General features: G+C 37.8%; 1 protein-coding gene and 1 pseudogene across 2 annotated transcripts in view; one reads left to right on the top strand and one right to left on the bottom strand.

Moving 5' to 3' along the window:
• The window catches only part of UBE2E1 (ubiquitin conjugating enzyme E2 E1), a 78,691-nt gene that overhangs the window by 22,392 nt on the left and 33,538 nt on the right, over positions 1 to 22,761 (bottom strand). The window lies entirely within an intron of this gene.
• On the top strand, positions 15,901 to 16,950 carry LOC110570771 (annotated as a pseudogene).

Genomic DNA, 22,761 nt, shown 5'->3' with positions numbered 1-22,761 from the left:
CACAAAAAAGAATGAACCCTTGCATCTGTGGCAACATGGATGGACTTAGAGGGTATTACACTAAGTGAAATAAGTCAGACTGAGAAAGACAACTACTGTGTGATTTTACTTATATGTGAAATCTTTAAAAACAAAGCAAATGAGTGAATGAACAAACAACAGAAACAGACTCCTAGATACAGGAAAACAAACAAACAAATCAAAACAACTGGTAGTTGCCAGAGAAGAAGGGGGGAGAGGATGGGCAAAATAGGCAAAAGGAATTAAAAGGTACAAACTTCCAGTTTGTCAGTCACAGGGCTAAAAAGTGGAGCAAAAGGAATATATTCAATAGTATTTTATTATCTTTGTATGGTGACAGATGGTAACTACACTTACTGTGGTGAGCACTGCATAATATATAGAATTGTGGAATCGCTATGTTCTACATTTGCAGTTGACATAACACTGTGTCAATAACACTTCAATTAAACACATACACACAATGAACAAAAAAATTTTCAAAAATATAATGAAGGGTAAAGTTATAATCTCCCAAAAAAGGTAGGGAAAAAGGTTTAAAAAATATATATATATACAACTTTCTTGGTACAGACATGTGTCTTCTGCAGGAATGTAGTTGGAAAGACTAAATGAGAATAAATCAGAGGACCTTAATATTAAATGCCTACCAAACAATTTAGATTTTAACAGCTTTGCACCTACAGGAGTGAAGTGAAAAAACAGTCACTGTTTTAAGAAGTAGAAAACTCTAAATACTGAAAACATCAACCTATTCAGAAACAGAAAGCTACAAATTCAATCTTCAATGAATGAAGCAGATAGCCTAATGAGGGGACTACAGAAATCTAACAACCTGGATTAGAGCAGTGACAGAACAAAATTATCTAGGGGGGGAAATCCTAAGTACTTCACTGTGACAATCCTTAGGAGTTATCAATAAACCAAAAATCCTCTGAATACATCAATACATACACAAATACGATGCCTACATCCAATTCTCACTGAGCAGAAAGAAACCCGAAGGGTCTCTGCCTGGCCTGCCCAGCCTCCCGGCAGTATTGTTAACCAGGTATCCCAAACACTACCATGTACCACTTAGTTAAGTCATCATTTGCTAAATCAATAAAATTTGAGTTTATGTGTCTGATCTTGCATGTTCAATATGGTATTAACATTTCCAAAAACTATCAAACCATGTACCCTGATTTTAGTTCAGGAAATATTTACCATTAGTTATATGCTTAACTGGTATTTGTTTGTTGCTATATGCAGTAGTTAAAAAATACAGTGTACATGCTACTTTAGATACTGTTTAGGTTTCTTTCAAGAAGTTAAAAAATACCAGTTTAATATTCTTTTAAAAACACCATTTAGATGGCTTTCTGGCTTTATTTAAATGGGATTTATGCCTTACAGCATATAAAAATGGAAGGATTTTGGAAAGAAACACATCTCATCGGCTTATCTGGCAGCTTGGTTGGGTTGTGCTTCTTTTAAGAACCCGGGCTCACAGTTTATAAAGACTCACAAACAGGCACATTCAACACCACATAAGCAGGAGGTAAAATGAATTCCAACATAAACTCAGGCTAGCCACTAAAATCCAGTGGATTTTTAACCACTAATTATACCTCTACCAGAACTTAGTTAACCGAAAGCATTGTCAACATTTAGCCATTTTAGTGTCTTGTTAATGTGCACTTCACATTAATAGTGAGCACCACACAAAGCCACGAGGAGGCACACCAACTAAGACAGTGCTAAAACGATGACACAAAATCAGAGCAGTGGAGAGCTGTTCCGCACAACAACGAAGTTAGTGAGGTGCCGCCGACAGCAGTGGAGGAGGGGCAGCGGCAGCGCCGGTCCCGACCCCGGTCCCCACCCCGCAGAAACCTGATCCAAGGACAGAACGCTCGTCTGTACTCAGCCAAGGTGAAGGCACTCAGCAGCCAAGGAGCAGACAGCTGCTAGAGCAGGCAGGCTGACAAAGCAATGAGCCTCCGAGTCCCAGTCTGGTAGAGCAAAATGCCTTTGTCCTCCAGCAATAACCATGTTAATCAGAGCCATCCTTCACTTCGAGAGACCCTTACACACTTGCTTTAAAGTGCAAAGTGTAAATACAGGATGTGGTTCTGGAGAAGAACTGCCTCTCCAAAGGGAAGTAAAGGAAAATTTCAGTGGCTTTGGGGCTGCTAGACATGGAACTGAGAGTATAAGATACATTTTAATGTGTTTTATGATAATACAATAAACCAATTAAAAAGTATCCACTTAGACCACAGTTTTTCAGTATTATGCTATGTAGAAAGTTCTTATAAGAGTCACAAAAATGTCTACTGTCTATTCTCATAAAACTCCCAGCTAAGAGGAGGGTCAACAACAAATGATTAAAACACTAAGCAGATTGTTAGAAGATGGATAAAAGGGCAGTGGAGTAGGTATCTGCAAACTCAAGTGCAGGTGGCTTAGAAATGGGCCAATATAAACATAGGGGCAATTCTCTCTTTCCTTCCCTCTCGCACATGCACGCAAACATGCTGGCTTTCCACCATAAGAAGAGTGCCCTTTCTTTCACTTGTGAGGTGAAGTGGGGAAAAAAAGAGGACAAGTATTTAGAACAAATTCCCCAAAATGAACAGCCTTAGTGATGTAGGTCAATGATTCTTACACACATTTCCAAGACAAAGTTTTCACCAAAAGGTAAAGAATAAAGTATTTGTTTTCAATAAATTTTAATTTATTTAATACAAAGTTCTTTCTGTCCATTCTGATATCAAGTTGTTCCTATTTTGTGATAAAATTATCCTTTGTTTTGTGAAATGTTGAGGATAGTAATGGTGATTTTGTTTTCAATGTCCTTGCAAGACAAAATAAAATTAGCACTTTGTATCAGCCCCCTGTGAGTTGAAATTTCATATTTAGTACTGTAGTAACAGCTTTTGCCCATAACCCTGGGTGGGTTTGGTACACATCTACAGTTTGATAGGCAACCAAAAAGGTTTTGGAAAGAACATCCTAAAGCACTAAATGTGCTATTTTACAAGGACTTCTCACTTATCTTGGTATCCCTTGTTCCCTCAAACTTCAATTCTCCCACATGAAAATTTCTATCTTCAATTCCGTTTCTTCTTTTCCCCCTTCATTTCAGAAGTATATGTGCATCTTTCCAAGAAAACATGTGGTCTATCAAATTCCTCTTACTTTATCACTGAATCTAACACTTAGTTACAAAAAGTTCAAACTTTCCCATGCAAAAAGAGAAACATAACTAAATAAAGCCTATTCCAAAGTATACTCCTAAATACCTCTTACCCCCCACCCCTTCCAGCTCCGGGTCTAGCTTTCTCCTGCCCTTTAGTGGCAACTTCCTGCTTCCACCTACACACACCCTTCCACCTGAGATTCAATCCTGCTTTATCTCAATATTCCAGTCAACTGTTCTCTTATAAGTAACAATGACCGTCCAATCTCAAAATCAAACAGCATTTCCAACTTTCTTCATTAGCTTTTTGGTCAAGAACTGATCAATCCTGCCTTCCTGAAACTCTCTTGCCAATCATGATATTAATTTTCTGATTCTCAGCTTAATTCTCCTCTTACCTCTGAACTCCCCTCTCTCCTTTCTAAAGCCTTTCCCTGTTAATCCGTCAAAGCACAGGGACAAAGCCCAAGGAGCTCCCCTTGCAACAGTATGAAGAGAGCGATGCATTTCAGGGGAGGGTTTGGATATATGTGAGGTCCAGAGTGGCCTTAGTGGGCATTAATGGAAGGAGAAAGGGAGAAGGCAAAGTCGGAATCTGATACAAATTTAGTAGGAACTCTTAGCACTGTCTTAACAGTTATTGGGCCTTGACAAACTAGAAAAATAATGTCTACTACAAAGCAATGACTTTCAAACCTTACTCCAGATGGGGGAAGAAGGTTTTGATGTTTTTTAAATGCTTCATTTCCCTGAAATCTGTTTTAAGAAAGGGTTACAGTGCTTTCAAAACCTTTAAAAGTACACTTCATAGTAAGATACAACTAAACACACAAGGAACTTGAAAATAAGAACAGCATACAAAAATTCCAATTCAACTCTCAGCTTCTTATCTAGCAAGCGTGGCCAATGTATCCTACATACCACCTCACTGAACTAAACCGTGAGAAAGTAAAGGAAGTACTACATAAAATGGCTTTGAACCCTACAGCACTATTTAAACCCACACAATTATTTTTAAAGCAGTAAGTGCTAAAATTTTCATAGAAATAATGACTACTGGAGAATTAATAACAGCTATCACAAAAATCTAAAGCTACATTTTGGCTTTCCAATAATCAACTTAATCTTTTCATTTTAAAGGTCAAAATTAATGTGTTAAGAATCCACATAGCTAACAAAAGCATTATACTGAAATCAAATAATACAAACATTAATATATAATTAAGGTATGTACTGATTTAATAAAATTTTAAAACACAGACTTGCAAGAATGGTGGAAGTGCCTCCTGAAGATTGCAAATGTGTACCCCTTAATAAGACACGTTTTAGAGACCTACCTTTAAAAACCCAAAGATTGCTTTAAGCATGCTTTAATTTCACCACTACACAGTGAACTCTGTATTTCTATATTAGATACATACCCGAAATAACTGCTCTGTGCATCTGTAAGTTGAAAATATATTCCTCATTTTAATTTGAAAACTAGAGTCTCACAAAATAATTACTCTAAAGTAATAAAAAATTATACCTGAAAATCCTAACCCGTTCAGAGAACAATCTGCTTTCATAAATGTGAAGCCTCTATCATACATTTAACTCCCATAAAATATCATCAAGAAGCTGGTCAAATGAGTAATTAATCCATATATTCATTAAAAGCAGACATTTAAAGATATACTTCTCAGTAATTCTCATTTAACCATAGGATTTAAATTCAGTATTCCATGAAAGCAGTATCACGATCCTAGGTATTTAACAGAATCTCCTAGCTTTTGTAAAGGCCATAAGGTGCTGCTTCCTCCTACAGCACACACATAAAAGTTATTATTCCTTTACTATCCATTAATGAAATAGATCCTAACTTATTTTAAATTCCTACGTATAGACCTTAATTTGAAAAGATTAATAGCTTATTAGTTAGGACCTATTCAGTTACAAGCAAAGATATCTAACTTAAATGAGCCTGAGCCTAAAGAATTTATTGGCCCACATAATTTAAAACACCAAGAGAGATGGCACCTGGTGGCTCATTTGGTTGGGCATCTGCCCTTGGCTCAGGTCATGGTCCCGAAGTCCAGGATCAAGCCCTGCATTGGGCTCCCTGCTCAGCAGGGAGTCTGCTTCTCCCTCTGCCCTTCTGTGCACACGTGCGCACACACGGTCTCTCGCTCTCATCTAAAAAAAAACCCCACAAAGGGAGGGCCCAAAGGGTAGTGTCATTAAGGGCTCATCACCTCAACTATGGGTTGACTTCATTTTGAGACAGGCTCTCCACACATGATGGCTTGGAAAAGACAGACATCAGAAGTTCAAGACCCACATCCAACTCACAGCTACCTCAGAAAAAAGGACAACCTTTGAAAGAGCCCTCCCCAATACTTTTGCCATAGCTCCAATCAGTTCAGATTAGGCCAAACACCCTGCTCTGAAATGACCATTGTTCTTAGAAGAAAGCAGAGCTCTGGTGGGCTGAGCTTGAGTCCTGTACCACTCCTGTGGGGTCAGGGGAGACTCTTGATGGAATGAAAAGGGCTATTATAAAATGAGGGGTGTTGGTACCCTAAAGGATGTTAGATGAACAAATAACACCTATGTTAGTCATGGGGAAGTGTTCCCCCAAAAATACCACCAGGGTGTCTTGAGGAGCACTGGCAGACTATCAAATGCAAAAACTGTACAAAGCAGAGCTATTGGTTTACATGTAGTTATTCTCACCAATTTACTCATTTTCAAAAACAATTAGTGACAAATGCCTCCTTTTCCCTGCCAACTTCCCTATATGCATTTAATCTTAAAAGCTGAATTATGAACACAAATGTATGACAGACTGAAATTTAATAGTTAAAACTATAAAACTTCAAAAAGAAAGCATAGGAGAAAATCTTCATAATCTTGGGGTAGGCAAAGAATTCCCAGGACACAAAAAGCATGAATTATACAAGAAAAACCAACAAACTAGACTTCATAAAAATTTAAAAGTTTGGCTCTTAAAAAGACACTAGTGAAAAACCCACACGTAACACCATACTTAATGGTGAAAGACTGAGTACTTTTGCTCAAGATCAAGAACAAGACAAACACATCCACTGTCACTATTTCTATTCAATACTATACTAGAAATTCTAGCCAGTGCAATTAGGCAAGAAAAAGAAGTAAAACTATCTATTTATAGATAACATGATCTTGTATGGAGAATCCTAAGGAATCCACTAAAGGCTATTAGACTAATAAACAAGCTGAGCACGGTTGTAGGGTACAAAACTCAATATACAAAAGTTGACTGTATTTCTATATAGTCTACCAATGAATAATGGCAAAAAAAAATTTTAATTCCATTTATAATACCATCAAAAAGAATAAACTTAATAAAAAGTACGAAATATATATACTGGAAAGTACAAAACATCATTGAAAGAAATTAAACAAGACCTGAATAAACTGAAATCACATCTTATGTTGACAAATGGAAATCTAGCATTAAGATAGAAATATTTCCCAAATTTGTTCTACAGATTCAATGCAATCCCTATAAAAATTCCAGCTGGATTTTTTTTTTTTTTTTTTACAGAAATTGATGAGCAGATGCTAAAATTCATATGAAAATGCAAGGGACCCAGAATTCCCAAAATAATTTCAAAAAAGAATAAGGTTGAAGACTCACATCTCTCAATTTCAAAACTTACTACACAAAGCTATAGACATTAAGGCAGTGTGGTACTGGCCTAAGGCTAGACATATAGATCAGCGAGACAGAACTGCGAGTCCAGAAATAAACCCTCATATTTAGGGTGAACTGATTTTTGACAAGACTGCCAAGACAACTCAACGGGGAAATAGTCTTTTTACGAAATGGTGCTGGGATAATGCGACAGCCATATGCTGAAGAATGAAGCTGGATCCCTTCTTCACACCATACACAAAAATTAATTCGGGGCACGGACTTAAATGTGAGAACTAAAACTATAAAACTCTTAGAAGAAAACATAGGAGCAAATATTTGTGACTTCGGATTAGATAATGGTTTCTCAGCTACAACTCCAAAAGCACATGCAAAAGAAAAAATGTATAAATTGGACTTCATCAAAAATCACAAACTTTGGGGGGTGGTTGGGTGGCTCAGTCGTTAAGTGTCTGCCTACGGCTCAGGTCATGATCCCAGGGTCCTGGGATCAAGCCCCGCATCAGGCTCCCTGCTCAGCGGGGAGCCTGCTTCTCCCTCTCCCACTCCCCCTGCTTGTGTTCCCTCTCTCGCTGTGTCTTTCTCTGTCAAATAAATAAATAAAAATCTTTAAAAAAAAAAAATCACAAACTTTGGGCTGCAAACAATACCATCAAGAAAATGAAAAGACAACCCACAGAATGGGAGAAAATATTTGCAAATCATGTATCTGATAAGGGACTTTTATATGGAATATAAAGAACTCTTAAATCTCAGTCATAAAAAGACAAAGCAAATTTTCAAATGAGCAAAGGATACAGACTTTTCTCCCAAGAAGACATATAATGGCTAATAAGCACATTAAAAAAAAAAAAGGGCTTAACATCATTAACTATTAGAAAAATACAAATAAAAGCTACAGTGAGATACCACTTTGCACCCACTAGCTGGCTATAATAAAACACAGAGAGTAAGTGTTGGCTAGATGGAAATGTAAAATAGTGTACCCACTATGAAAAACAGTTTTGCAATTCCTCAAAATGTTAATACAGCCCTCCTCTTTTGGCCTTCTGTTTAAATCCTTCCCCCATCTCCCTAGTGTCTATAAAATTTTCCCTGACTACACTTTTATTTCTCCCATGTCTGATCTGCCAGGGCAGTTTGTGATTGTACCACATATTTATTTGAGCATTTATAATTACTTCTCCTGTATTTTTTCTTGAAGTTGTGTTGTGATTATCTTCCTCTGAGCTCCTTATGGTAAGGACATACTTGGGCAAGAGAACATGATGGGACCGAACCTTTATTAAGTATCTGCTTAATAAATACTTAATATGCATTACCTTAAAACAAGTTTTAAACTCAGAGCCTGAGTTTCTTCACGTATAAATCACTATACTACGACCAAGGCCTGTTGTAAAAACAGGGAAAAGTCCAAGATATCCTAAGTTAAAAAAGCAAGGTGTGGAAACAGTGTCTCTAACATACTACCATTTGTGTTTATAAAAAATGGAGGTAGGGGGTGCCTGGGTGGCTCAGATGGTTAAGCATCTGCCTTTGGCTCGGGTCATGATCCCAAGGTCCTGGGATCCAGCCCCACGTCGGGCTCCCTGCTCCGCAGGAAGCCTGCTTCTCCCTCTCCCACACCCCCTGCTTGTGTTCCCTCTCTATCTGTCAAAAAATAAATGAAATCTTAAAAAAAAAAAAAAAATGGAGGTGGGGAGGGGGGTTTGTGTTTCTCTTTTTTAAAGATTTTATTTATTTTAGGGGCGCCTGGGTGGCTCAGTCATTAAGCGTCTGCCTTTGGCTCAGGTCATGGTCCCAGGGTCCTGGGATCGAGCCCCACATTAGGCTCCCTGCTCCGCGGGAAGCCTGCTTCTCCCTCTCCCCCACTCCCCCTGCTTGTGTTCCCTCTCTCGCTGTGTCTCTCTCTGTCAAATGAATGAGTGAAATAAAAAAAAAAAAAAAAAAATTTTTTAAAGGGGGGGTGGAGGAGTAGGAGAGGGACAAGCAGACTGTGCTGAACGCGACTTGGGGCTCGATCCCACAACCCTGAGATCACAACCTGAGCCGAAATCAAGAGTCAGATGCCCAATCAACTGAGCCACCCAGGCGCCCCATATGTTTCTATAGATTAAATATACCTAAAGTAACTTGCACAGGAAACTTGCAACAGCAACTGCCTTTCAGACAGGAAATGGGAAAACTTATTGTTTCTCTATATCCTTTTCTACTGTTTGAATGGTCTTATCATGTGCATTCATAACCTCCAAAATAAAATTTTTAAAAATTACAATGTATACAATACCCACACATATACAGATATATGAAATATGTATTTTTTGAAATATATTTTTTAAGATATTAATACCACAGGGTATTTCTACCCTTTGAGGTAAAAATAAACTTCACTTCAGTTGTAATTATCTTACTAATATTTATCACCACCCTTACTTTCTTTGAAAGTGCTTATTTTGACATCATGTTCTACTGAGACATGACATTAATTTACTGGATGTATTCTTTTCATCTAGGGAGTCAGAAGACTGACCCATGCTTTATTTTTTTTTTTTTTTAAGATTTAATTTATTTATTCATGAGACAGAGAGAGAGAGAGGCAGAGGCAGAGGGAAAAGCAGGCTCCCCGCTGAGCAGGGAGCCCAACACGGGGCTCGATCCCAGGATCCCGAGAACATGACCTGAGCCAAAGGCAGATGCTTAACCATCTGAGCTACCCAGGAGCCCATATTTTAATTAGTAGTATATGTGCCTGGTGAACAAAGTCATTTCACATCCTGGTTTGCCCAGGATAATCCTGCTTTATGCCTACTGCCCTGGCATAATTACCAATGATAATTATATGATCACCCAACTAATGAACCAAAGAGAAAAGTTTATTCTTCTTATAACATCAATCAGGAGAACCATTCCACCAACTTAAGGAAAAAATTACCACAATTTTTTATAGTAAATTCCTCTTTTGGAAGTACTGAGAAATAACAACATGACTAACATTTTGGGGTTTTTTTGGGTTTTTTTTTTTTTTTAGAGAAAAGCGTGCACATGCGTGATGCAGGGGAGGGGCGGAGGGGGGGAGAGAGAGAGAGAGAATCTTAACAGGCTCCACACTCAGCAAAGAGCTTGATACAGGGCTCGTTCTCAAGACCCTGAGATCAGGACCCAAGCCAAAATCAAGAGTCTGACCCTTAAATGACTGAGCCACCCAGACGCCCCTAATATGACTAACATTTTGACCTCACAAAGCATACCTGGTTCCTATCCTTAGAGTATTTCAAGGTAGGAGTTATTTGTTCATCCTGATAAATCATTTTAAAAGGAAAAAAACCCAGCTAGACACCATACTACTGTTATTTTAAATAGAAGAAAAAAAAAAAAAAGGCTGTCTCTATTTTTCATCTCTACCAATTCCATCTCGAATGGTATACTTCAGGATATAGTAAATAAACACTCCAGTTTCCCTTTTCATTATCCATTCCTGAACATGTTTAAGAAGCAATTAAAATAAGTCAAATGTTACATTAGACCGTAAGAGATTTATTTAATCATTCCTTCCTGACCACTGAGAACTACTCTCTCTCATAAGCACTGGAAGTTTATGATAAAACAAGAAATTTCCCAAAATAACAGACAATAACAATTAATTTTATTAGATAATCCTGAGCACTGGTTTTCAAACTTCAGTTGACTAAGGACCATTCTGGAGCCGGGTTTGCAAACTATGACTCACATGGGCCAATCAGGCCCACTGACTGTTTTGTTCAAACAAGGTAAGAATGGCAAATTTTACATTTTTTAAGTAACTGAAAACAATTTAAAGAAAATAACACTTTGTGACACTAAGATCTTATTAGTGTCTATAAATAAAGTTTTATTGGAACACCACCATGTTCCTTCATTTATGTATGGTCTATCGCTGCTTTTGTACTATGGGTAGAGTTGAACAGTTCAGAGACCACATGGCTTGCAAAGCCTAACATATTTACTATCTGGACCTGTACTGAAACAATGGGAGAGGGAGAGATGGAGAAAAGAGGAATTACCATTTTTAACAACCACCTGGTGCAATTCTGTCACAGATAATATATTTAGAAAAAACTGATCCAGACCATTCCTCTACAGACGCTCGTAAACATGGGAAATTGTCAAGTGGAGACTTCTCATTTTATAGCTGAGTAAGATGTGAGCAACTTCAGAGAACAGAGAGGCTTCCTTCTTTCTGCCAACACAGTACGTACATGCAGAGCCAACTCGGCCTCCCCTCCCTTAAAGGCACGCAATGCACACTGCCAGACATTCAGATTCTGAGGTTAAAAGGAGAAGTCCATTAAGCAGAACATTTAAATTTCATGTGATAAATTAATTTCATTTTACCTTAAAATTTGTGCTTTTGAAGATAGGCTTACAAAGTCCTTTGTAGCCTATGGGTCACATTTTCTTTTTTACCACCAAAAAAACTACTTTAACAGTTTACCTTTCACATGTAGACCTTTAATCTATCTAGAACTTTCTTCATATATGGTATTAGGGTAGGAGTTCAGTTTTATTTGCTCCATATGGTGAGTCAGTTTTCCCTACACCCATCTATTAAACGCTCCATCCTTTCCCCCACTGTTTTTCTGGTACCATGGTAATCACATATTAAAATCCAAATACATGCGTGTCTATCTCTGAGCACTCTAAATCTTCTTCATTTGTCTATCTTACTACAATACAAGGCCAGGGCAAGAATAACACTGTACTACTGGGGCACATCTTTATACATCTGGTAATGCAACAACCACTCTCTCCCAACATGTTCTTTTTCTAAGACTGACCTAGCTGTTCCCGAACACATTCTCCATACTTAATTTAGATTAAGTTTATAGAGCTGCCTCAAAGAAAATAAAATCCAACTGGAATTTAGGCTGGAATTGAATTAAATTTATAATGAAGAATTAATACCTATACACTATAAAGCTAACAGATAGTGGTCAGAGAGGGAGAAGATACATGCAAAACCTAGAACAAAGGTTTACTATCTAACATATCCAAACAGAACTTTGGTACAGAGTAGGCAAGTGATATGACCAGGCAATATACAGAATAGGATACACAAAAATCTAACAAGACAAGAGACTAACATAAAGAGGGGTATAATCCAAGAAAATGCAAATCAAATTATAAGATACCACTTTAGATCTACAGAATGATAAAAAGTTGAAAATCCGACCATGCCAAGGAGATCTAGGGATACAAGAACTCTCATGCCCCACAACTAGTAGGCACGGAGAAGAATACCACCATTCTGGATAAGTATCTGGCACAACTTAAATAAAACTGAACTTCAGCAAACTCTGATCCCTCTGCAGTTTGGCTAAATTCTTACAGGGGTTCATAGAAGCATATGCTAGAATGCTCCCTGTTGCTCTGCCAGTGGTGGGGGAGAGCTGGAAGCAACCAGGGCTTCTGCAGAGAGTGTATATGTACCTGGTGGAATTCTATGCAGCAGTTCACAACAATGAATTAGGCCTTTGCAGAGCAACAGGGAGATTAAAACATAGTGCTCAGTAAAAAAGTGGGAAACAAAATGGGATAATATCATTTATGTAAGTTAAAAATACAAATACACCACATACACTGGCAGGAAGACATATTAATAATGTATAGAAACACATTAGAAGGAGTGCTTTGGGGTTAACTGGAGTAGAAAATGAGGATAAAATGGAATAAAATAAGCAAATAGGAAAAAGGAGAAAAAGGAACTTACAATTTATACAAATTCTCAATTTTTATTTTTTGGTGGAGAGACTGCTAACACCAAGCTAGCTACTGTAGCCTGCACCTGGGAGAGACCACTCCCAACATAACACAACACACACACACAGCTCTACACTAAAATTACTGTTACATACCCCAGTTTTACATGTAACAGAAGAGCCCTAAGCATAAAAAATATATATAAGGGCGCCTGGGTGGCTCAGTTGGTTAAGCGACTGCCTTCGGCTCAGGTCATGATCCTGGAGTCCCAGGATCGAGTCCTGCATCGGGCTCCCTGCTCAGCGGGGGGTCTGCTTCTCCCTCTGATCCTCTTCCCTCTCATGCGCTCTCTCATTCTCTCTCTCAAATAAATAAATAAAATCTTAAAAAAAAATATATATATATATATATATAAATGGTGAAAGAAATATCAAGAAGACATCTTGAATTGGCACAATCACAATGCAGGATTAAAGATGGTATCTGTAATTTGAGTAAAAAGTAGGATACCCATTAAAGAGATAAAAGAACACAAGAAAAGCATTTGGGTGAAGGAACTATTTTAGACAGGTTTTGTTTTTAAGTTCCAGTGTTTGGTTGAAAACACTGACTCCAGAGGGCAGTCGAGGATGGCTATAGATAGATATGAGAGTCCTCTGGATTGTCCACTGTTGTAAAAGCCACATATGTATTAAAGATGCCTGTGGCATGGAAGATGTATGCAGTGCTAATGACATGAACGCTTCAGGAAAAGTGGAAAGATGCTGATTTAAGACAAAACAAACTAATAGAAGCAGAGGCGAAAGTGACTGTGGAAGGTAAGAGTAGAGAAGGGAGGGAGTAAATCATTATAGCTCTCATTGATTGAAAGTAGACTGTGTGTAACAAAACACTAAATAATACTTTTGTGTTTAAAATACCATTAAAGGGGCGCCTGGGTGGCTCAGTCGTTAAGCATCTGCCTTCGGCTCAGGTCATGATCCCAGGGTCCTGGGATCGAGTCCCACATCGGGCTCCCCGCTCCACGGGAGGCCTGCTTCTCCCTCTCCCACTCCCCCTGCTTGTGTTCCCTCTCTTGCTATGTCTCTCTCTGTCAAATAAATAAAATCTTTAAAAATAATAATAATAAATAAATAAAATAAAATAAAATACCATTAAAATCAGGGCGCCCGGGTGGCTCAGTCAGGTAAGTGTCTGCCTTTGGCTCAGGTCATGATCTTGGGATCCTGGGATGGAGCCCAGCTCCTCAGCAGGGAGCCTGCTTCTCCCTCTCCCTCTGCCCCTCCCCCCCGCTTGTGCACAGGCTTGCACGCGCTCTCTCTCAAATAAATAAATTCTTTAAAAAACAAAGCAAAACATTATAATCTATCCAACAGCAGTAGGCACCAAATATTTAAGATAAATTTCTGCAAGCAAACAAGAACTGAGACAATCTAGAGTGTTAGAAGAATGGTGCTCCACAGAGTTGTGCAGTGGCCCTCTCATTTTCATTAACAGCACAATGCTGTGCACAGTTCAGAATGTCAATCAATAAATATTTTAACAATTAGAATTGTCTATTCTGTAGTTAACAAGACTGGTCATCAATCTCATAATTACACAGACCCAATCAAGGTATTATGGTAACCTATGAGCCTCCCCTGTCCCCCTCTTTACCCTTAGGTAATAGATGGCTTCCCAAAGAAAGTCAGTTTTAACTGTAGAAATCTGAAGGAAACTGTCTTCAAACTATGCTCTTGACAGAAAAACAGCTTTATATCATACTATTTTATATATATATATGTATATATAAACATGCATTTATACAGAATATATATAGTGTACACACTGTCGTACATTATAGTAGTAAATAGTCCTATATATAGTATTATATTTATATACTTATATAAATAGTATATGAACTATATAATAATAGCATATGGTAAACTTTATCGTACTTATACCATTAACTATACTATTATAGGGCTCTTTATTTAAATAAAATAAGCCGTTGGCTCTTCTCAGAGGTCAAAGATATCAAGGAAGGAAAAACTGAACCTCTGAGTATCTATTCCAGAAGAATCTAAGGTATAAATGTCTATTCCATTTAGTGTTCTAAAATGAGGAATTTTCATTCTCTTGAAAAGTATAAAATCATATGTATAACTTAAAAGATCAAAATTTTAAAACTCTAAAAAAATACTTGTAACTCATGGTAATGAGATTTCATATCACAAAAACTGCTATTAGGTTTTGATACAGAATTGTATATAAGAATAGACTCAGTTTTATTTCCTCAAGCTTTGAATTCAGTTTATATAACAAAAGGAGGCCTAAAACACTGCTTACCTATCCTCAGATCAAAAGAATTTAGGGATATTTAAAGCAGATATAAGATACTGAAAAGACCTATTCTAAAAAACACCCTAAGACCAAAAAACCCCTCAATGGGCCATGAAACAGTTCAAACCTACTTTCTTACCTGATCCTAACACAAAGCCTGTTAAACCTGAGATTCACCTCCCATTTAAGTCAAACTAAAAGTTACACCATATTTACTTTCATCTAGTTACAATAAATGTTTCAAGGTAAATAAGCAACCACTAGAATAATCAAAGTACTAAGTTCTGTGCCTCAAAGTCTTTTTAGAGACTCCTTTTTTTGTCCTCCAACAGCAGTTACCCCCTCACCACCCACCATCAACCCTCTCCTACCGAACTCTAAACCACTACCACCCAAACACACTTCCGCAAAACAAAAAGATCTAGGACAATGGTATAAAACTGGGACTTGAAGCTGCATGTCGTATTTTCACTCACCAACCCATAGGATTTCAAATTTGTGTCAGAATAGTACAGTACAACACTGTGTTCAAAAGTAGTCATGTGGTTTTTTTGGTTAATGGTGACTGCAAATGTGGCTCCAGAATCCCAGAACTGAATGGCATTGGTTTAGAAAAGGCAATTTTTTTAAAATAAAAAAGTATAAAAGATAATTTTATGATGTTTACATTTTCTCCTTATTAGATTTAAAGTATATTTATATATCCAACAGAAATTTGAAGTAGAAATGTAATCTGTAACAATGTAGCTATTTAAATTCTACTATAATCAACAATAAATTCTTCTAATGAGCAGTAATTATATTAGAATTAATATGCACTCAACACATACCTAGTCCTAAACCAGTATGAGTAGAGGGATTAAAAAATATCAATAGTCCAGGAGTGCTCGGAGGGAAGCGAGGAGGTGGTGGCGGCGGTCAGTGGCAGCCAAGTTGCTTCTGAGGGGAGCCCAAGATGACCGGTTCTAAGGAGTTCAAACTGAACCAGCCACCCGAGGACGGCATCTCCTCAGTGAAGTTCAGCCCCAACACCTCCCAGTTCCTGCTGGTCTCCTCCTGGGACATGTCAGTGTGCCTCTACGATGTGCCGGCCAACTCCATGCGGCTCAAGTACCCGCACACCGGCGCCGTCCCGGACTGCGCCTTCTATGATCCAACACATGCCTGGAGTGGGGAATTAGCCCATCAACTGAAAATGCATGATTTGAACACTGATCAAGAAAATCTCGTTGGAACCCATGATGCCCCTATCAGATGTGTTGAATACTGTCCTGAAGTGAATATGATGGTGACAGGGAGTTGGGACCAGACAGTAAAGTTGTGGGATCCCAGAACTCCTTAATGCAAGGACCTTCTCTCAGCCTGAAAAGGTGTATACCCTTCTCAGTGTCTGGAGACTGGCTGATTGTGGGCACTGCAGGCTGCAGAGTGCTGGCATGGGACTTACGGCACATGGGCTCTGTGCGGCAGCGCTGGGAGTCCAGCCTCAAGTACCAGACTCGCTGCATCCGGCAAACAAGCAGGGTAATGTATTAAGCTCCACTGAAGGCCGAGTGGCAGTTGAGTACTTGGACCCAAGCCCTGAGGTACAGAAGAAGTATGCCTTCAAGTGTCACAGACTAAAGGAGAGCAATATCGAGCAGATTTACCCAGTCAATGCCATTTCCTTTCACAACATCCACAATACATTTGCTACAGGTGGCTCTGATGGATTTGTAAACATTTGGGATCCATTTAACAAAAAACGACTATGCCAGTTCCATCTGTACCCCACGAGCACTGCATCCCTGGCCTTCAGTAATGACGGGACCACGCCTGCAATAGCATCGTCGAATATGTATGAAATGGATGACACAGAACATCCTGAAGATGGTATCTTCATTCACCAAGTGACAGATGCAGAAACAAAACCCAAGTCCACCTAATCATCTCGTGAAAGTGGTTTCTCTATGGCAAGCTTTGTTTTGCTTCCTACAAATACATACTTATCCCCTAAGGGATGCGTTATAGTTACTGTGGACACCTTATTTAGTATGTGGACTTCTCTGTTTTCTGTCTTACAAAAAACTCATCTGTGTGCCCTTTCATGCTGACTTTGTATAGGATGAGGAGTCTTTGGGTCCTTGTGTGGTAGTCCGAAGAATTGTTTTTACCCCCAGAAAGCCCAGCTGCTGTTTATGAGCAACTTGAGCTCTTTTTGTAAAATAATTTAAACCTGTTATTTCCATGCTGTCTAATAAATCAGAGATTCAGAACCCTTAAAAAAAAATCAATAGTCTAAAACAATTAAAAATTCTAATCACAAAGTACAGCTGATATGGCGAGAAACAGTATCAGTCTCCAAATATCAACATGAATTTTATTCATTCATTCATTCATTAAGATTTTATCCATTTATTTGAGAGAGAGAGCACGAGCAGGGGAAGGGGCAGAGGGAGAGGGAGAAGCAGATTCCCCACTGAACAAGGAGCCTGACTCAGGGCTCAACACCAGGACCCCAGGATCACAACCTGAGGCAAAGACAGATGCCCAACCAACTGAGCCAACCCAGGTGCCCCATCAACATGAATTTTAAATAAAATCTCTTACTCATTATAGCACATAAAATTTTAAGCACAAGCCATTTAAGATGAGTTTAATGCTTCCAATAACTCCTTATAGCCTTTCAATCTTTTCAAACAGTTCACCAACATTTCTAAAAGTAAATATTATCAGTATAAATGTATAAAAGCTGGAATAATAAAGAAGTACTATTTTCTAATGACTGACTTTTATTTACAAGAAAAATGTCATGGGTCAAGCTTCTGGCCAAGATGGAATAACAGGAACCAAATTTACCCTACCACCTTAAACAATTAAAAAACCCAAAATATCTGAAACAATAGTTTGTAGACAGTGGACATCAAGGCAGCTCAGCTCAAGGCAGTGATTCCTGAGAAAGAAAAACAAACACAGGAAGACCAACAAATGCCCCTGCAGTGTAGGGATGGGCAACCCCAGTGGGTAGAGCTCACAAGTACTAGAAAAGAAAGAGCTGCACAGCAAGAGAACTCCAGAGATCTGTAAAAGGTCCCCTGAAAGTATGCAGCTAAGTACTGATCAGCACATGTGTGAGAGGACACAGCACTACCCAGTGCCAGGGAAAGAATACCCAGCAGGAACAGAGGGAACAATTTCCAGGGGTACCTCATGATTAAGAATAGTTTGTATTCCCACTAGTTAGAGAAGAAAAACCTCAATTTCCAGGGTACTGGGTAAAATACTAAGATTGGTATTGCCTCAGTAGAAGTGAAAAGTTAGCTTTCATGACTGTTCTGATCACTCTTAACAAAGCTTAAAAGCAGGTCTCAAAAGGATCAGACTATTTCCAAGTAACTTAAATACATCTGAACTTAACTGCAAACCAAAGAATAGATTTAAAAATACAAAAATATCCAGCACCCAAAAAGGTTACAATTCACAGTGTATGGTATTCAATAAAAAATTCCCAGATATGGAAAGGAGTTTAAAAATGTGAGGAGAAAAACCAATCAACATTAAAAAAATCCAGAAATGACAGAGATAATAAAATTAATGGACAAAGAGAGTAAACTGTTACTATTCGGTAACTTCAAAATGATAGACAAATGCCTGAATGTGTTAGGTACAGGCATGGAAATTATAAAAATACCCAAAAATTAAACCTTCAGATGAAAAATACACTGGATGGGAATAAGAGTATGTTAGACACTGCAAAAGAAAAGATGAATAAACCTGAAAACACAGCAACAGAAAATACTCAGACACACATACAAAAGACGCTGGAAATGAGCATCAGTGATCTGTGGAACAACTTCAAACAGCCTAACATACAAAAAGGGAAAAGGTCAGAAAAAATGTTAAAACGGTCTCTCTAGAATTCTATACCCTGAAAAAATGTTTCAAAAACAAAGGCAAAATAAAGATTTTTTTCAGGCATACAAAAACCTAAAGAATTTATCATCAGCAGACCTGATTTTAAGAAATGTTAAAGATAGTCTCTCAAGTGGAAGGAAATGAGGTGTATATCTGAAACTACACAAAGGAATAAAGAACACCAGAAATGGTAATAAATTTGCAGAAAAGATAAATTTTAATTATTTCTTAAATCCCTTTAAAAGATAATTAAGTGTTTAAAGCAAAAACAGTAACAAAGTATTGTAGGGTTTATAACATGTAGAAATAAAATTTATGAAACAAAAGCACAGTGGTTGGAAGCAAGAAATGTTGAAGGATCCTGTACTATAAAGAAGGGGCATAATATCACTTGAAGGTGTAATATGCTAAAGATGTGTTCTATAAACTCTATACCAACTACTAAAAAACAAAACAAGAAGTTATAGTTACTAACCCAACAAGTCATACATTGATCAAAAAAACAAATTAAAAAAAACCCCACCTCAATCCAAAATAAAGTGTGAAAAATGGAAACCGGGAATAAAGAACAGATGGAACAAACAGAAAACAAACATTAAGACAGAAGATTTAAATCCAATCACATCAACAGTAACATTAAACATAAATGGCTGAAACATTCCAATTTAATGGCAGACCGTCAGGCTGGAAAAGAGCAACTCCCAACTATATGCTGCTTAAAAGAAGCTCATATTAAATATTTTAAAAGTCATGTACCAGCTACCACTTACTAAATCACTAATCAATATGAAAAGCTTCTCCTGCAGGGACTTAAAACTATCAATTTGTAGAAAAGAGCAATACCATGGGAAAAAAAAGGGAAAATTTTCAACAGAATGATAAAGATTCTCAATTCTCCAAATTACCAGACTCTATATTCTATTGAAAGCACATACCACATATTACTTAATTTTCTCTATGCCCAAAGTTCCTCAAAAGACTGAAGTTGATAGAAATGGCACTTATCAAATAAACCATTCTTGCTCAAACATATGTAAGCTACTTCCCTAATTAAAAAAACAAAAAGCCAAAGACCAAAACCAACCAAATACAAACTATGTTCAATGCTTAATAAAATGCAACAAGACACTTACGATTTTTAACATATCATAAACCCTCTGAATTTCAAGGTGGGATCAGCCAATGCTAAAAATAAAAATACACGGCAAATTGGACTTGGATATATTGGGCAACATTGCCAAAATTTAGTCCCTCCTCACTTCAGAAGAAAGCAAATATATCACTAAATACTTCAACAGTTAACATATTACTATCTGTGTGACACCAACATCATGGGATGCTTAGAATTTTGAGAGCTTTCTGAGTACTGGTGGTAGGTCAGAAAGATACTCTCTGACTCAGCCCCTTAAGTCTAAACAAAGCACTTGTTTAGATTCCTTGCTTTTAAATCCTGGCTCCCAAATTTTCTAGCTGTGTGATCATGGACAAGTTACTTTACTTCTTTATGCTTCAACTTCCTGATCTGTAAAATAGTGTATATATATATATATATATATTTTTTTTTTTTTTTAAGAATGCTTTTTAGGGCGCCTGGGTGGCTCAGTCGTTAAGCGTCTGCCTTTGGCTCAGGTCATGATCCCAGGGTCCTGGGATCGAGTCCCACATCGGGCTCCCTGCTCAGTGGGGAGCCTGCTTCTCCCTCTCCCACTCCCCCTGCTTGTGTTCCCTCTCTTGCTGTCTCTCTCCCCTGTTGAAAAATAAATAAAATCTTTAAAAAAAAAAAAAAAAAGAATGCTTTTTAAAGTAATAACAGCTATTGTGAACTGTGATCTTACTACGATCAGGGCACTGTTCCAAGTAATTTATGTACAATATATTTTTAAATCCTCAAAACCTATGAGATAAGCATTGTTATCCTTGTACAAATATTTGTGTTCCTCCCAAATTTACATAACTTAGTCTGATTCCAAGACCTGCCATCTTAATCAATATGCTAAACAAGTAACTCCTTTATGTATTTTTCCCCAAAACTGCCTGTCTTTTGCTCTAGAATGCAAACTACTTAATATGAGCTTTATTGTCTTCATTTTGAGTAATCCCAGCAATCTAGCACAAAGAGAGCATAAAGCAGATCAATGAAAGTGGGCTGAATGGATTCTGTGCATGATCTTGTCATGTGACTCACTCATGCATGGGCAGTAATCAGAAGACTGGTGTTCTATCCCCACCCATACCAGTCCTCAGCTGCGCCATTTTAGGAAAGTCACATCACCTCCCTAGATCTGAGTGTTCTCATTTATAAAATGAAGACATGAACTAGACTTAAGTTCCCGTTCAGCTCTAAAATGTCCAAGAACAGCCAATATTGCTCTTTGGGAGAAAGAACGAAAGAATTGCCTCTCACCAGAACAGAAACACTTTGCCGTTTTCAGAGTAACATTTAGAGCCCCTTTATTTTTTTAAAATCTCTTGTTCTCCCAGGCTAAGAGCTCCAAAAAGGCCTGGACCTAGTCTATCTCATTTACAGGTATCCCCCAATACAGTTCCTAACACATGGAAGATACTTGATGCTTAACGAGTGAAATGCACTATAAGTGAAAACTTATGAGCAATAAATGAAATGGGAAACTTTTTTTTTTTTTAAGATTTTATTTATTTATTTGTCAGAGAGAGAGAGAGAGAGTAAGCAGGGGGAGTGGCAGGCAGAGGGAGAAGGGCTCCCTGCTGAGCAAGGAGCCCTATGCGGAACTCAATCCCAGGACCCTGGGATCATGACCTGAGCCAAAGGCAGACGCTTAACCGACTGAGCCACCCAGGCACCCCTGTACATCCCTTTTTTTTAAAGCCTTTAAGAGACTGGGCAGAAATAAAAGATGATTTCATAAAGGAAACCCAAAACCAACTAATAACTATATCCACTGTTACCCCCAAAACGGAGTTTATCATATTTAAAGAAATTTTCCCCAAATTGAAATCTCCCATTGTGTAAATATTTTAATTTAAAAAACATTTATAGGGGGTGCTGGGTGGATCAGTCAGTTAATACATCTGACTCTTTACTTTGGCTCAGGTCATGATCTCAGGCTCATGAGATCGAGCCCCACGTCGGGCTCAGTGCAGAGTCTGCTTGGAATTCTCTCCCTCTCCCTGTTTGCACACGTGTGCACATGCACACTCTCTCTAAATAAATAAAAATCTAAAAATAAAAAATAAAAACACCAAGCTTTTATTATAGCAAAGATAACTGCACAACTACATAATAATGAAGCTGTGTGGGGCTCATAAAGAAACTGTAAAGGCCTTGTCCCTATGACATTTCAAAAAATGTCGGCACATGGACCAAGAATTAACCTGTTAGGTCATCTATCAAAAGTTGGGAGTTTTTGGGTATAAAACTTTCGGCATCTTAACTCAGCTTCTTTCTTCACACTCATGCCTATAATTTTCTTTATACAGACAACAAAATTTGCTGAAAATACAAGTGACACTCTCTTCTGCTTTGCTAACACTGCTATCCAACATACTTCTCTAATGCATTAAATTAATATTTTGTAACTACTGCTTCAGGGTGGCTTTCAGACCTCATGTGGCTTTCTGAATCACTACTTGTATCTTCCAACCTAACTTTGTATTAATATTCTAAAAATGGGGGGAAAACAATTTATTATCTAAAATAATAAACCAAATTAAATTCATTAATGTAGCTGCTCCCAAAGGTGCCTAGGAAACAAATCTTCCCCAACGGGATAGTCTATTAACTTCTAACTTTTTTATATATGACTTTTTTTTTTTTAGGTTAGGAATAGGCAGCACAAAACCTGTATTTAAAAAATAGAAAATATCTTCATTTTATACTATGCAGAGAGAAATGAAGGAGTTTGATAGAATAAAAGGAAGTTCTGTGAGACAAACATACAGACAT

Source organism: Neomonachus schauinslandi, chromosome 1, assembly GCF_002201575.2.
Source record: "Neomonachus schauinslandi chromosome 1, ASM220157v2, whole genome shotgun sequence".
Taxonomy (NCBI): Eukaryota; Metazoa; Chordata; class Mammalia; order Carnivora; family Phocidae; genus Neomonachus; species Neomonachus schauinslandi.
This window is presented reverse-complemented; position numbering and strand designations above follow the sequence as displayed.